The sequence below is a fragment of the Macaca fascicularis genome, chromosome 16, assembly GCF_037993035.2.
Source record: "Macaca fascicularis isolate 582-1 chromosome 16, T2T-MFA8v1.1".
In the NCBI taxonomy this organism is placed as follows: Eukaryota; Metazoa; Chordata; class Mammalia; order Primates; family Cercopithecidae; genus Macaca; species Macaca fascicularis.
In genome coordinates, this window is record NC_088390.1 from 61,014,306 (window position 1) to 61,028,300 (window position 13,995).

The window sequence follows — 13,995 nt, forward strand, 5'->3', positions numbered from 1 at the left end:
GCTCAAGCTGGCAGGGATCTCCATTTTACAAAAGGGCCCAAAGAGGGGCAGCAAGTTATCCGAGGTCACACAGGGAGAGAGGGAAAGAACCAGGCCTAGAATCCACAGGGCCCTGTCCCTCTGGGACACACATGTGCTCCCCTTCCAGGGTAACGAAATAATGGAGAGATAGGGAGAGACGGTTTCAGCATGTTGGCCAGGCTGGTCTCAAACTCCGCCTCATGTGATCCGCCTGCCTCAGCCTCCCAAAGTATTGGGATTACAGGCGTGAGCCACCACACCCGGCCACAGTGCCCCATTTCTGACCTTCACAGACATCCCCCATCCAAGAACAAGAAGCTGAAAATGCCCTCAGAAGGTCAGAGAAGCAGAGGGCTCTTCTCCCCATCCCCACCCCAAGGGTGGACAAAGGCTTAAAAGGTAAGAGGGACACAGAGACCCCTTTCCTAAGCAAAGGAAAGAAACCTGTCAAGTCAGCAGCTCAAGCCCAGAGCCCCTTCTCAAAGGAAAGACTTTGGGGGTGATGGCGGGTGGGGTGCAGAGGGGTCCCCTGGACACTGGCGGGACGTAGTGCTGACTGCGATGGCGGCCACGGGTTTCTTGGGCCTTTTCGGTGCATCCTCCCCGCAAGCCTCCACCATGCTGTTCCAGGTAGATTGAGGCTAGGCCCACCCAGGGCTGCACCGTGGGGCAGGACGCCTCTTCCGTTTGGGCTTTCCGTCCTCATGATTTCGCTCTCCATCTGACAGTCATCTATGGTGACAGGGTGTGTCCCTTTCCCCTAAACAGGATCCTCAATGCCCATCGGAAAACGTTGTGAGGCGTTGAGCCCCGACGCCCCCTCACCACAAGACCCTGCTCTGACCATCTTTTCCTGGCGAGGAGAGTCTGCACGGGGGAGCAGGGCACCACGCCCCAGAAAGAAACATCTGTGCCTGGGAGTGAGGGACTTGCTGAGTAAAGTGAGGTCGAACAGGCTGGAGAGGGGTAGTGTCCCAGTCACCACTGTCCTGAATCCACAGCTCCGTCCGGGCCCGAGATGGCCCCACAGGAGCACAGGAGGTTGCAGGCGCTGCAGGTGGAAGTGAAGGACGAGCTGCGATGCGGAAGGGCCTGACCCGGGAGGCAGATCGCCTTCAGAGAGAATGACCCGCTGGGGTGGAGGTGGGGCGGGGGCGGTGTGGGCGTGGCTGGGGAGGCGGGTCTGGTGTGGTAGGCTTACGCAGTGAGGGCGGGACTGAGGTAGAGGTGGGGTTGGGGTGGTGAGGGCGGGGCTGGGGTTTTGAGGAGGTGGCTGGTGCGGAGGCGAGGTTGGTTCGGAGGCGGGGTTGGGGCGGTGAGGGCGGGGCTGGGGCAGAGGCGGGGCTGGCGGAGTGAAGGCGGGGCTGAGGTGGCGAGGGCGGGGCTGGTGCGGAGGCGGGGCTGGAGCGGTGTGGGCGGGGCCAGGGCCGATACGGGGTTTGAGCAGTGAGGGCGGGGCTAGTGCGGAGGCGTGGCTGGTGCGGAGGCGTGGCTGGTGCGGTGAGGGCGGGGCGGAGGACGGGCTAGGGTGGAGGCGGGGCTGGGGCGGAGTGACAGGGCTCAAGTGCTAAGAACCAGACTTGCGCCGGAAGCCCAAGCCCGGCTAGCGGGTAGGAGGGTGGATGGTGGAGGGTGATAAACTGGGCTTAAAATGGCTGAGGACGGGGGATACAAGTTGGTAGGGCCAGAGATGGGCTGGATGGGGCGTGATCGGCCTCCTCCTGGGATCCGGCCGAAAGAGAGACTGGGCCCTGGTCCTGATGGAATGGCCATTCTGAGCGTAAAGACCTGCGTCCCCCTCCCTTCAGGAAGCTCCCTGTCTCTCTAATTTCAGGGGGATCATCACTTCCCATCTCTCTGCCAGGCTGATCGAGTTCTGGATCTACAGGAGCCAGTTCTGGGAGGGAGGACTAGGGGTAGGAACAAGGTATTTGAATGACTGCGGGACTGCAGGAGACTTCCAGCAACCTCAGCTCCATGTTAGAGAACATTCTGTACCTGCTGGGGGCTCTGTGTGGTGAGGATGAGGAATGAGGGTGAGGGCCATCCCTGATGTGCCAGGCCTACTAGGTTAGGCCCGATGGTACCAAGCAAGACCTACCACAAAAGTTAAGGGTTCCAGTGCAAAATGAAAATGCAGGACTCCTTGCTACAAAAGTTATTAAGAATTATATTTGACAGGACGTGGTGGCTCACGCCTGTAATCCCAGCACTTTGGGAGGCCAAGGTGGGGGCGGATCACCTGAGGTCAGGGGTTCAAGACCAATCTGGCCAACATGGTGAAACCCCGTCTCTATTAAAAATATAAAATTAGCCAGGCATGGTGGCACACGCCTGTAATCCCAGCTACTTGGGAGGCTGAGGCAGGAGAATTTCTGGAACATGGGAGGCGGAGTTTGCAGTGAGTCGAGACCTTGCCATTGCACTCCAGCCTGGGCAACAAGAGCAAAGAATTATATTCAAGACAGCAGCAGCAGAGCATTAAACCAAGCATGGGGCCGTGTACAACTGCACAGGTTGCATGCCCATGAAGCCAGTCCTGATACCAAGCTACAAGCAGAGTGGGCAGGGTGCAGACCCTGTTGTCCCCTCTTCCAAGGAAAAGGCAAGAGGGGCAAGCCCACCTACCATCCCTACCCCAGCTCATTTTTCCCAAAAGAAAAGGGAACATACCATTCCAGGAATAAATGAATCTGCAGCCCACTTCCCCTCCACGGACACACATGGGAGCTAACCCCAGTACCCAGAGCAACAATTTTTTTTTTTTTTTTTTTTTTTTTTTTTTTTTTTTTGAGACAGAGTCTCTCTCTGTTGCCTAGGCTGGAGTACATGGTGAGATCTCAGCTCAGTACAACTTCTGCCTCCCGGGCTCAAGCAATTCTCCTGCCTCAGCCTCCCGAGTAGCTGGGATTACAGGCATGTACCACCACACCCAGCTAATTTTTGTATTTTTAGTAGAGACGGGATTTCCCCATGATGACCAGGTTGGTCTCAAACTCCTGACCTTAAGTGATCCGCTCCCCTTAGCTTCCCAAAGTTCTGGGATTACAGTGTGAACCACCACACCCGGCCCCCAGAGCCACTTTACAATGCCCTGCCCATAGAGGGAGGGAGAGCATGCCCTGTCCCTCATGCCCTCTCCTCTCCTTTACCCTCTGCAGAGCTGAGGGAGGTGCAACAGCAGCTGCTGGCCATGTCCAGGGAGAAGGGGATCCTTTCCCAGTAGATGGAGCTGGAGAGGGGCCTGGGGGATGACAACCAGGAGAAAATTGAGTTTGAGCTCATCCAGCTCCACCCCCACACTTGTGGATGGATACTCTGAGGCCCGGAGAGCATACAAGACATTACGGCCACACAGCAGGCTCTTAGCAGAACTCTCTACAGAACTTAGGTCTCCAGATTCTTAATCCTTGCCCATCTCTGCTTCACTCTAGCATTAACAGGCAGAGTGGGGATCAAGGATGGGAACTGTAATAAAATAGCTTGTTGAATAACAAGAGAGGCTGGGTGCGGTGGCTCACACCTATAATCCTAGAACTTTGGGAGGCCGAGGCAGGAGGATTGCTTGAGGCCAAGAGTTCCAGACCAGCTTGGGCAACATAGCCAGACCCCGTCTCTATTTAATATAAGAGGTAATAAAACATAAAAAGTAAAAGAATGGCAGAGTGCTGCCACCTTGAAGCAAAACTGCCATGGTGACTGGCATTGGATTCCTGATTCCTGCAGCAAAGTCTTTAAACAATGCCTGTAGCATAGATAACCCCTGTATTAGTTCATTCTCACACTGCTATGAAGAAATACCTGAGACTGGGTAATTTATAAGGGAAAGACATTTAATTGACTCACAGTTCCACATTGCTGGGGAGGCCTCAGGAAACTTACAATTATGGTGGAAGGGAAAAGAGAAGCAGACACTTCACAGAGCAGCAGGACAGAGTGAGTGCAAGCAGGGGAAATGCCAGACACTTATAAAACCATCAGATCTCATGAGACTCACTCATTATCATGAAAACAGCACGGGGGTAACCACCCCCATCACCCAATTACCTCCACCCGGTCCCACCCCCAACACAGGGGGATTATGGGGATTGTAATTCAAGATGAGATTTTGGGTGGGGGACACAGCCAAACCACACCAACCCCTCATAAGGCAACAATGCCTGTAACACAGATAATCCCTCATACAGATGTGTATCTAACCTCCCCAGTGGTCATGACTTTTGCAAGACAGTCTGAGCCATGACTGGCTGCACCTGTTTTACTCTAAAAGCTTGTTATAGAAAAGATATTTTCTGGACAGCAGGTGTGGTGAACCACTTTTGTTCGTAAGTCCCTATTAAGTGTTTCTTTCTTTCTAAGAAGCTGGATTTGTCAGCCTCTTTCTTTCTTTCTTTCTTTCTTTTCTTTCTGAGACGAAGTCTTGCTCTTGTCCCCCAGGCTGGAGTGCAATGGTGTGATCTCGGCTCACTGCAACTCCGCCTCCTGGGTTCAAGCGATTCTCCTGCCCCAGCATCCCGAATAGCTGGGATTACCGGTATGAGCCACCATGACCGGCTAAGTTTTGTATTTTTAGTAGAGACGATATTTCACCATGTTGGCCAGGCTGGTCTCGAACTCCTGATCTCAGATAATCCGCCCGCCTCGGCCTCCCAAAGTGCTGGAATTACAGGCGTGAGCCACTGCGCCTAGCCTGTCAGCCTCTTTCTTTGGTCTTTCAATTCCCTTGGCCTTTGGGGGTAGGTTTGCAGATATCTGCTCACTGCAGAAAGGGACAGGGGCTGAAATTTAAATTTTTACTGAAAATTAAAATTTAAAATTTTACTGCAGGCTGGGCACGGTGGCTCACACCTGTAATCCCAGCACTTTGGGAGGCCGAGGCAGACAGATCACTTGAGGTCAGGAGTTCAAGACCCAACCTGCTGAAATCCCATCTCTACTAAAAATACAAAAATTAGCTGGGCATGGTGGTATGTGCCTGTACTCCCGGCTACTTGGGAGGCTGAGCCAGGAGACGTGCTTGAATCTGGGAGGCAGAGGCTGCAGTGAGCCGAGATCGTGCCACTGCACTCCAGCCTGGACGATAGAGGAAGACTCTGCCTCAAAGATAGGTAGGTAGGTAGGTACGTAGGTAGATAGATAGATAGATAGATAGATAGATAGATAGATAGATAGATGATCTCAGCTCACTGCAACTCTGCCTCCTGGGTTCAAGCGATTCTCCTGCCCCAGCATCTCCTGCCCCACCTGACAGAGGAAACTTCTCTGGGTTTGGGCTGGAGGCTGGCAGCGGCCTCCTCACTTATCACTGTGATAATACACAGTGATAATGTGTATTGTCACTACACACCAGTATGTGTACTGATAATAATACACAATTTTACCGCAGACCACTTCTGAAGTTGGTGGCTCTCTAACTGCAAAGCATCCTGTGATGTTTCTTCTCCACTGTGCAGATGGAAACCATTCTGGACTAGAATTTCTTCCAGAGGGAGGTGGAGCCCTTCTGTCTTTACTTTGAGCTGCTGAGGGGGTTCTGAGGTAAGGAGCTGAAAGTGGTCAGGCCCTGATGGGACTCTGTGGCCTTGACATACAAGGACACCAAGGAGACAGACCCTCCTTACACCTGGGAGCCAAATGCTTTGACACCGCTCTGTGTCCTGTAAGCCAGCCTCTCCATCTTTCCGGTGCTAACCAACAACACCTGGCTCTCCAGATATTTTATTCATCAGGGATCCCCAGCCCTGCCTGCCCATGGCTAGGGAAGGCAGGCTGGGGCTTGAGGACAAGCCTAGGGGAGCTGGTGAAAATACACAGAAGTGGCCAGGCGCGGTGGCTCATGCCTGTAATCCCAGCACTTTGAAAGGCCGAGGTGGGTGGATCACCTGAGGTCAGGAGTTCGAGACCAGCCTGGCCAACATGGTGAAACCTCATCTCTACTGAAAATGCAACAATTATTCAGGTGTGGTGTCGCACGTTTGTAATCCCAGCTACTCGGGAGGCTGAGGCAGGAGAATCACTTGAACCTGGGAGGCAGAGGTTGCAGTAAGCCAAGATTGCACTCCAGCCTTAACAACGAGAGCGAAACTCCATCTCAAAAAGAAGGGAAGGGAAGGGAAGGGAAGGGAAGAAAGAGAGAGAAAAAGAAAATACAGAGAAGCTCCAACACGTGCTCCCGTGCATCAGCAGGGGCTCAGGAAGAGGTGGGTTGCTGGGAGGATCACCTGACAGAGGAAACTTCTCTGGGTTTGGGCTGGAGGCTGGCAGCAGCCTCCTTGCCCAGACCGGGCTGATGGGTAGGGGGACTGGTAGTGGAGGGGTGGGGGGCAGTGAGGGCTGACACCTTGAACCTGGATGCTGAGTTTGACACACTTAGAGCTGAACACTGATGTCTGCTCAGCCAGAGTTTGGGGAAGTCTTGGACTCCAAAGCTGATTTGGGAATTGGGAAGAAATGTTAAAGCTTTTTAGAGAATAAGGAAAGAGTCTGGGAGCTTTACTCTGCTCAGAAAGGAGAATTTATGGAAGTACAGCTCACAATCTGTGATCTGCACCCCCAAACATCCAGCCTCCCATGTGAGAGATAAAACACAGCATCCCTGGGAAGCATTCTTCCTGCACCTCCACCAGGCAGTCGTGCCCTGGCCCAGCCTGTCTTCATCCCTAACCATTACCATTCCACCTCCTTTTGCTCAGGGCAGGTCTGGGAATATGTTCGTGTGAGGGGTCACTTCTTGCAAATGCTCCAGTTATCCTGCACCCTTCAAGTAGGTTCCAAATCCTACAACGTTCTCCCTGCCCTCCCAACTCCCAGAGTGCCAGCTTCTTCCCATTCTGGCCAGAGTTTGTGACTTCCATGAATGCCAATAATCTACTTTTCTCTGTTTCCTCTGGCCCTTTGCTGAGGGGAAAATCAACAATAACAAAAAGGAGGCCAGGCACAGTGGATCACACCTGTAATCCCAGAAATTTGGGAGACCAAGGCGGGAGCATCATTTGAGGCCAGGAGTTCGAGACCAGCCTGGCCAATGTGGTGAAACCTCATCTCTACTAAAAACACAAAAAATAGCCAGGTGTGGTGGTGTGCACCTGTAGTCCCAGCTACTCGGGAGGCTGAGGCAGGAGAATCACTTGAGCCCAGGAGGTGGAGGTTGCAGTGAACCGAGATTGTGCCACTGCACTCCAGCCAGCAACAGAGTGAGGCTGTCTGAAAAAACAACAAAAACAATAATAAAAGGGAAAATGAGTAAGGAAATAACGCCCTATCCCAACGTCTGTGTCTGTCTGCAGTGCACTGTATGGGACAGAGAGACAGAAAGGGTCCCACCGGGCAGGTGCCTGGGGCTTCCTCTCCTAAGTCAATTCAATCTCCTGATCCCCATCTCCTAGCAACCCTACCTAGTCATAAGCTTGGTCTCTAAATCAGAGGTGATCATTGTCCATCACTACCTTGATTGACCACCAGAGGGAGATAGAGAGCAAAGCTTACCTCCTGCCTGAGTAGCAATCACCACATGACCTCCTGCTTCGGCATTAAGTCTCTTTTAATTGACCTGAAGCGTCCTTACAAGGCAGTCTAACTTAAATATCCGCCAGTACCATTTAAATTCTGCCCCAGGCCGGGCGCAGCGCGCCTGTAACCTCAGCACTTTGGGAGACTGAGGCAGGAGGACTGCTTGAGCCCAGGAGTTCAAGACCAGCCTGAGCAACATAGGGAGACTCTCTTCTCGACAAAAAATTAAAAAGTTAGCCAGGCATGGCCGGGGGCAGTGGCTCACGCCTGTAATTCCAGCACTTTGGGAGGCCGAGGCAGGCAGATCACCTGAGGTCAGGAGTTCGAGACCAGCCTGGCCAACATGGTGAAACCCTGTCTCTACTAAAAATACAAAAAATTAGCTGAGCGTGGTGCTGCATGCCTGTAATCCCAGCTATTTGGGAGGCTGAGGTAGGAAAATCGCTTGAAGCCAGGAGGTGGAGGTTGCAGTGAGCCAAGATTGCGCCATTGCACTCCAGCCTGGGCAACAAGAGCGAGACTCCATCTCAAAAAAAAAAAAAAAAGCCAGGCGTGGTGACACATGCCTATATAGTCCCAGGTACTGGGAGAAGGGAGCGGGCGCTGAGACAAGAGAATCTCTAAGTCAAGGCTGCAGTGAGCCATGATTGCACCACTGCACTCCAGCCTGGGCAACAGAGTGAGAACCTATCTCAAAAAAAAAAAAGAAAGAAAGAAAGAAAAAGAAAAGAAAGGAAAAAGACGCAGCCAGGCGCAGTGGCTCACGCCTGTAATCCCAGCACTTTCAGAGGCCGAGGTGGGTGGATCACCTGAGGTCAGGAGTTCGAGACCAGCCTGGCCAACATGGTGAAACCCCGCCTCTACTAAAAATACAAAAATTAGTTGGAAGCGGTGGCATGTGCCTGTAATCCCAGCTACTAGGGAGGCTGAGGTAGAAGAATTGCTTAAAGCCAGGAGGCAGAGGTTGCAGTGAGCTGAGATCACGCCACCGCACTCCAGCCTGGGAGACAAAGTGAGACTCCATCTCAAAAAAATAAATAAATAAATAAATAAGAAAGAAAAAGAGGCAGTGCACCCTGGATGGGAGGAAGGAGCACCACCAAGACAAGCCTAAATGTGGATCTTTTCATTCCAAAAGCACAAGAACTTCAATCTGGCTGACCCCGCAAGCCCATATATCCCCTCCCTGCCTTGAACCCACCAAGTCCCCTGCTTGGAATAATACCAGTAGGCAGTCTGGGGGAATGGGGCAATGCGGTGCAGGCAGGGTCGGGACAACACCAGGAGTGTGAGCACAGGCCGGGCAGAGTGCTCCGAGATCAGAGCAAAGGCGGAAGAAATGAGAGAAGCAAGACTTCCCAGTCAGAGGAGAAAAAGCTGACTAGATGGGCTTTGCGGGTCCTCAGGGAGAGCAGAGCCACGTGTGGCTTTTAGATGCCACTGTTCTCCAGATCTTTGCAGAATCCACTAGACTAGGAACCTTGGCCTGCAGCCAGTGGGAGAAGGGTAGTCACTGGGAAGAAACTCCCAAAAGTCTGACTGAGGCAATGCTATGCTGGTGAGAGGGTGGGAGTGGGACCACCTTCCCTGGAGCTGATTAAAGCATAGGAGACTGCACAGCCTCAGGACTATATGCTGACATGCAGGCATCACATCACTGTAGTGGGAGTTACAGGGAGGAAGAGGTGGAAATCCAGGAAGAACCAGGAAAACAGACAGAGATGAAAAGACTATAACACATACAACAGGTTTCTATTTAAATATGTGCTTGTGATAGGGACCAGATGACTAACGACAACCTTCTTTTTTTTTTTTTTTTTTTTTTGAGACAGAGTCTTGCTCTGTCGCCCAGCCTGGCATGCAGTGGTGCGATCTCGGCTCACTGCAACCTCCACCTCCCGGGTTCAAGCGATTCTCCTGCCTCAGTCTCCCAAGTAGCTGGGATTACAGGCGCCTGCCACCACGCCCAGCTAATTTTTGTAGTTTGGGTAGAGATGGTGTTTCCCCCATGTTGGCCAGGCTGGTCTCTAACTCCTGACCTCAGGTGATCCACCCACTTCGGCCTCCCAAAGTGCTGGAATTACAGCCGTGAGCCACCGCACGTGGCCTAATGACAACCTTCCCACACACCCAAGCCCCGACCTCTGCCTCTCCTAAGGAGAAGGGACGTTTGATTGCCAGAATGGCTGGAGGTGTGGAAGGAGGATAAAGTATTGGGTGGCTGCAGTAAGCCGTGATTGAGCCACTGCACTCCCGCCTGGGTGACAGACCGAGGCCCTGTCTCAAAAAGGCATAGGGTGGATGGGAAGGGATGTAAAGAAAAACAGAGTGAGCAGGGACCAGAGAAGCAGGGGCAAGACTTAGCTTTGTTCTGTTTCAAGACATAGAGAAGAGATATTTGGGAGCATCTGTCATATTGAATGAGACTTTGGGGACACAAGTGGAATGATGATGTTTTCTAGGGAGTTTTCCTGAGTGTGGAATGGTCTAGTCTCATTCACCATCAGCCCCTCAAGGAAACCTTCAGTAAAGATGGAATTGGCCTGGCACAGTGGCTCATCCTGTAATTCCAGCCCTTTGGGAGGCTGAGGTGGGCGGATCACAAGGTCAGGAGATCGAGACCCTCCTGGCCAACATGGTGAAACTCTGTCTCTACTAAAAATACAAAATTAGCCAGGCATGGTGGCACACGCCTGTAATCCCAGCTACTCGGGAGGCTGAGGCAGAGAATTGCTTGAACCCGGGAGGTGGAGGTTGCAGTGAGCTGAGATCACGCCACTGCACTCCAGCCTGGAGGACAGAGCAAGATTCCTTCTAAAAAAAAAAAAAAAAACACATACACATGGGATTTACTCTTCACAGCGTTCAGGGTTGCATTTCTTTTTCGATGAGTGGTACTGAGAAGAGCCTCAGGGTGGGAGCAGGCAGGCTCAGCTGTGTCAGGTGATACCTGCACACATGCATGGTCACATAGCCCAACACTATACGGGCCTTGCTTGTAAGTCCCTTATTCTGTCCTCTAGCAATGTGACCACGTGGGCAAAATTTGGAATTCCTTTAAAATTCCTTCTAGGCAGAGATTTAAGCTAAGAGGAGGACCTGAGTGACCTCGGTGTGACATCTGAAAGCCTATGACAAGCCTCCTGGGCTTTTCTACGAATATAGCTGTGCCCCTGCCTACCGATATGCTTATGTGTGTCTACAATATTCCGTGAGGAGCAGAAACGCTGAACACCAAATAACAGAAACCCATTTGGTCTAACTCCATCTCTGCCTACTCAGACATCTGCTTCTAGCGGTATCAGAGATATGTCTATGTGGCTAAAATAAATGGAGTTAGGCAGCGATGCACACAGGCTGACAAGCCCAGGATGGAGGGCAGTGCTGCAGATGCTCTGCTCTCTGCTGGAATGTGTGGACATACAGGACTCCCTATCCCAGGACACCCGCAGACCCCCCATGAATCCAAGATGCTCCCCAATGACGGTGATGATGACAGAACAGAGATGCCATCCCTGGTCACTCACACGCATACACACACACACACGCTCCCACTGCCTCCCTCTGCACTCCTTCCAAAGGCACCTGCCTTCCTCTCCTCTCAGTCCACAAGCCATCCTCCAGCTGCCACCTCTCTATCAGCCTTGGCTACCCCCACCCACGCTGGCACCTGCCTGGCAGCTCCCTATCCACCCCCTCAGCCCTCAGGAGGCCAGGGCACATGTGGAACAGGTTGATGCTGTTCTCCCGGAAGTGGAGCAGGAGGGGGGTGGGGTCACTAGGGCAGGCGGGGTCCCTGGAAGCCTCTGTCCCTGCATAAAGCAGGCTGTCCTGGCAAGGGACGGTCATCCTCTCAACCTACAGACCCAGCGAGCCCCAGGCCCTCACCCCAGACCCAGCTGCTGGACAGGACTGAGCCCTGCTCCCAGGTAAGAACTTGATGACAGCAGGGAAGGCAGGGGTGCTCTGGGGACACAGGGAGATGGGTAGACCAAGAAGGGCATGGAACTCCCCTAGAGTCTAGTGGGATAAGTATCCCGATAGGCCTAGGGGAGGGAAGGGAGAGGCAGGCCTATGGGCATCTCTCCAGTGAAGAGGAGGCTGCCGTTGCCCAAGCCCTTCCCAGGTGCACCCAGGTGGCACCAGGAGGTTGTCTGGTAGAACAGCCCTACCCATCTGTGCCGTGCTTCCTGCCCCCCCTGCCGCTGTGAAGTGCCCGTGGTGGATGTGGGGTGCTTCCACGCCAGCTGCTGTGGCCTCTTCCACCCACGGGGATAACTGGGGTGTGCCGATTGGCCACCCAGCCAGAGCACCTGGACTCAAACTTCAAAGACAGAGACTTAAGATGTTGACCCTCAGGTCAGGCGTGGTGGCTCACGTCTGTAGTCCCAGCACTTTGGGAGGGTGAGGTGGGCGGATCACCTGAGGTCAGGAGTTTAAGACCAGCCTGGCCAAAATGGGAAAACACCATCTCTACTAAAAATACAAAAATCGGCCGGGCGCGGTGGCTCAAGCCTGTAATCTCAGTACTTTGGGAGGCCGAGGCGGGCGGATCACAAGGTCAGGAGATCGAGACCACAGTGAAACCCCGTCTCTACTAAAAATACAAAAAATTAGCCGGGCGCGGTGGCGGGCGCCTGTAGTCCTAGCTACTCAGGAGGCTGAGGCAGGAGAATGGCGTGAACCCAGGAGGCGGAGCTTGCAGTGAGCCGAGATCGCGCCACTGCATTCCAGCCTGGGCAACAGCGTAAGACTCCGTCTCCAAAAAAAAAAAAAAAAAAAAATACAAAAATCAGCTGGGCACGGTGGCAGGCGTCTGTAATCCCAGCTACTTGGGAGGCTGAGGCAGGAGAATCACTTGAACCCAGGAGGTGGAGGTGGCAGTGAGCCGAGATCGTGCCATTGCACTCCAGCCTGGGCAACAAGAATGAAGCTCCATGTCAAAAAGAAAAAAAAAAAAGATGTTGCCTCTCAGGTTCCCATGGGCCCCACATTATCCAGGGCCCTCTCACCCTAGCGCACATCTCTCGGGGCCACATTCATTGGTTCTTTCCACACACATTTGCCAAGCTCCAACTCTGTGCCAGGTGTGGTACTTGCTGCTGCAGAGTTGACTAAGACCCATTTCCTGCTCTCTGGGAAGTCACAGACGAGGAGCTGAGACGGTCAGGTGAGCAGATCATAACAGGAAGGTGCATCAGAAGAGCGCTTTGGAAACACAGATACAGTCACCAGCTGCCTGGAGGACTGAGGGACAAGGTCCCAGGAGGTGACCTGAATTGAGTGTTAGAAGAGGACCAGGGAGTCTTTAGATCTCAAAGGGGTATTGTAAGCAGAGGGGGCAAAGGTGAGGCGCATCAAAATGCATGGATCCTGGCTGGGCACAGAGGATCACACCTGTAATCCCAGCACTTCGGGAGGTCAAGGAGGGCGGATCACCTGAGGTCAGGAGTTCGAGACCAGCCTGGCCAACATGGTGAAACCCTGTCTCCATTAAAAATACAAAAATTTGCCAGGTGTGGTGGCACACAACTGTAGTCTCAGCTACTCATGAGGCTAAGGCAGGAGAATCGCTTGAATCCAAGAGGTGGAGATTGCAGGGAGCTGAGATGGCACCACTGCACTCCACCCTGAGCAACAGAGTAAGACTCCATCTCAAAAAGAAAAAACAAAAGTCTGGATCCAGGCATCCCCCAGGGGCTGTGAGAGGGGAGTGGGTCTACTGATACCTGTGAGCTGGGAGGCACGCACAAGGGAAGAACAGGGTGCAGGGAAGTATACCCCACACACGGAAAGGGCGACTGGGGCAGGTGAGCAGCTTGACCACCCCGGCCCTTGGTGCCAGCAGCATCTCCTTCCCTCCCCTGGTGTCCTCAGACCCTGGCTATTGCTAGTCTCTGGTGTGAGAGAAAGCTTTACTTCCATTGCTAAATAAATACTTCCATTGTTAGACCAGGCGCAGTGGCTCACACCTGTAATCCCAGCACTTCGGGAGTCTGGGGTGGGAGGATTACTTGAGCCAGGAGTTTGAGACCAGCCTGGGAAACATAGTGAGACTCTGTCTCTACAAAAAGATTTAAAAATTAGCCAAGTGCATGACTGCAGTCCCAGCTACTCAGGAGGCTGAAGTGGGAGGCTCAATCAAGCCTTGGCGGTCAAGGCTGCAGTGAGCTGTAATCATGCCATTGCACTCCAGCCTGGGCAACAGCGTAAGACCCTGTCTCGGAAGAAAAGAGAAGAAAGTGAAGCGAGGCAAGGTGAGGCGAGGTGGAGGGAAGGAAGGAAGGGAAAGAAGGAAAGAAGGAAGGAAGGAAGGAAGGAAGGAGAGGAAAGAGAGGAAGGAGAGGAAGGAAGGAGAGGAAAGAAGGAAGGAAGGAGAGGAAAGAAGGAAAAAGAGGAAGGAAGGACGGAAGGAAGGAGAGGAAGGAAGGGAAGGAGGGAGGAAGGAAGGGAGGGAGGGAGGAA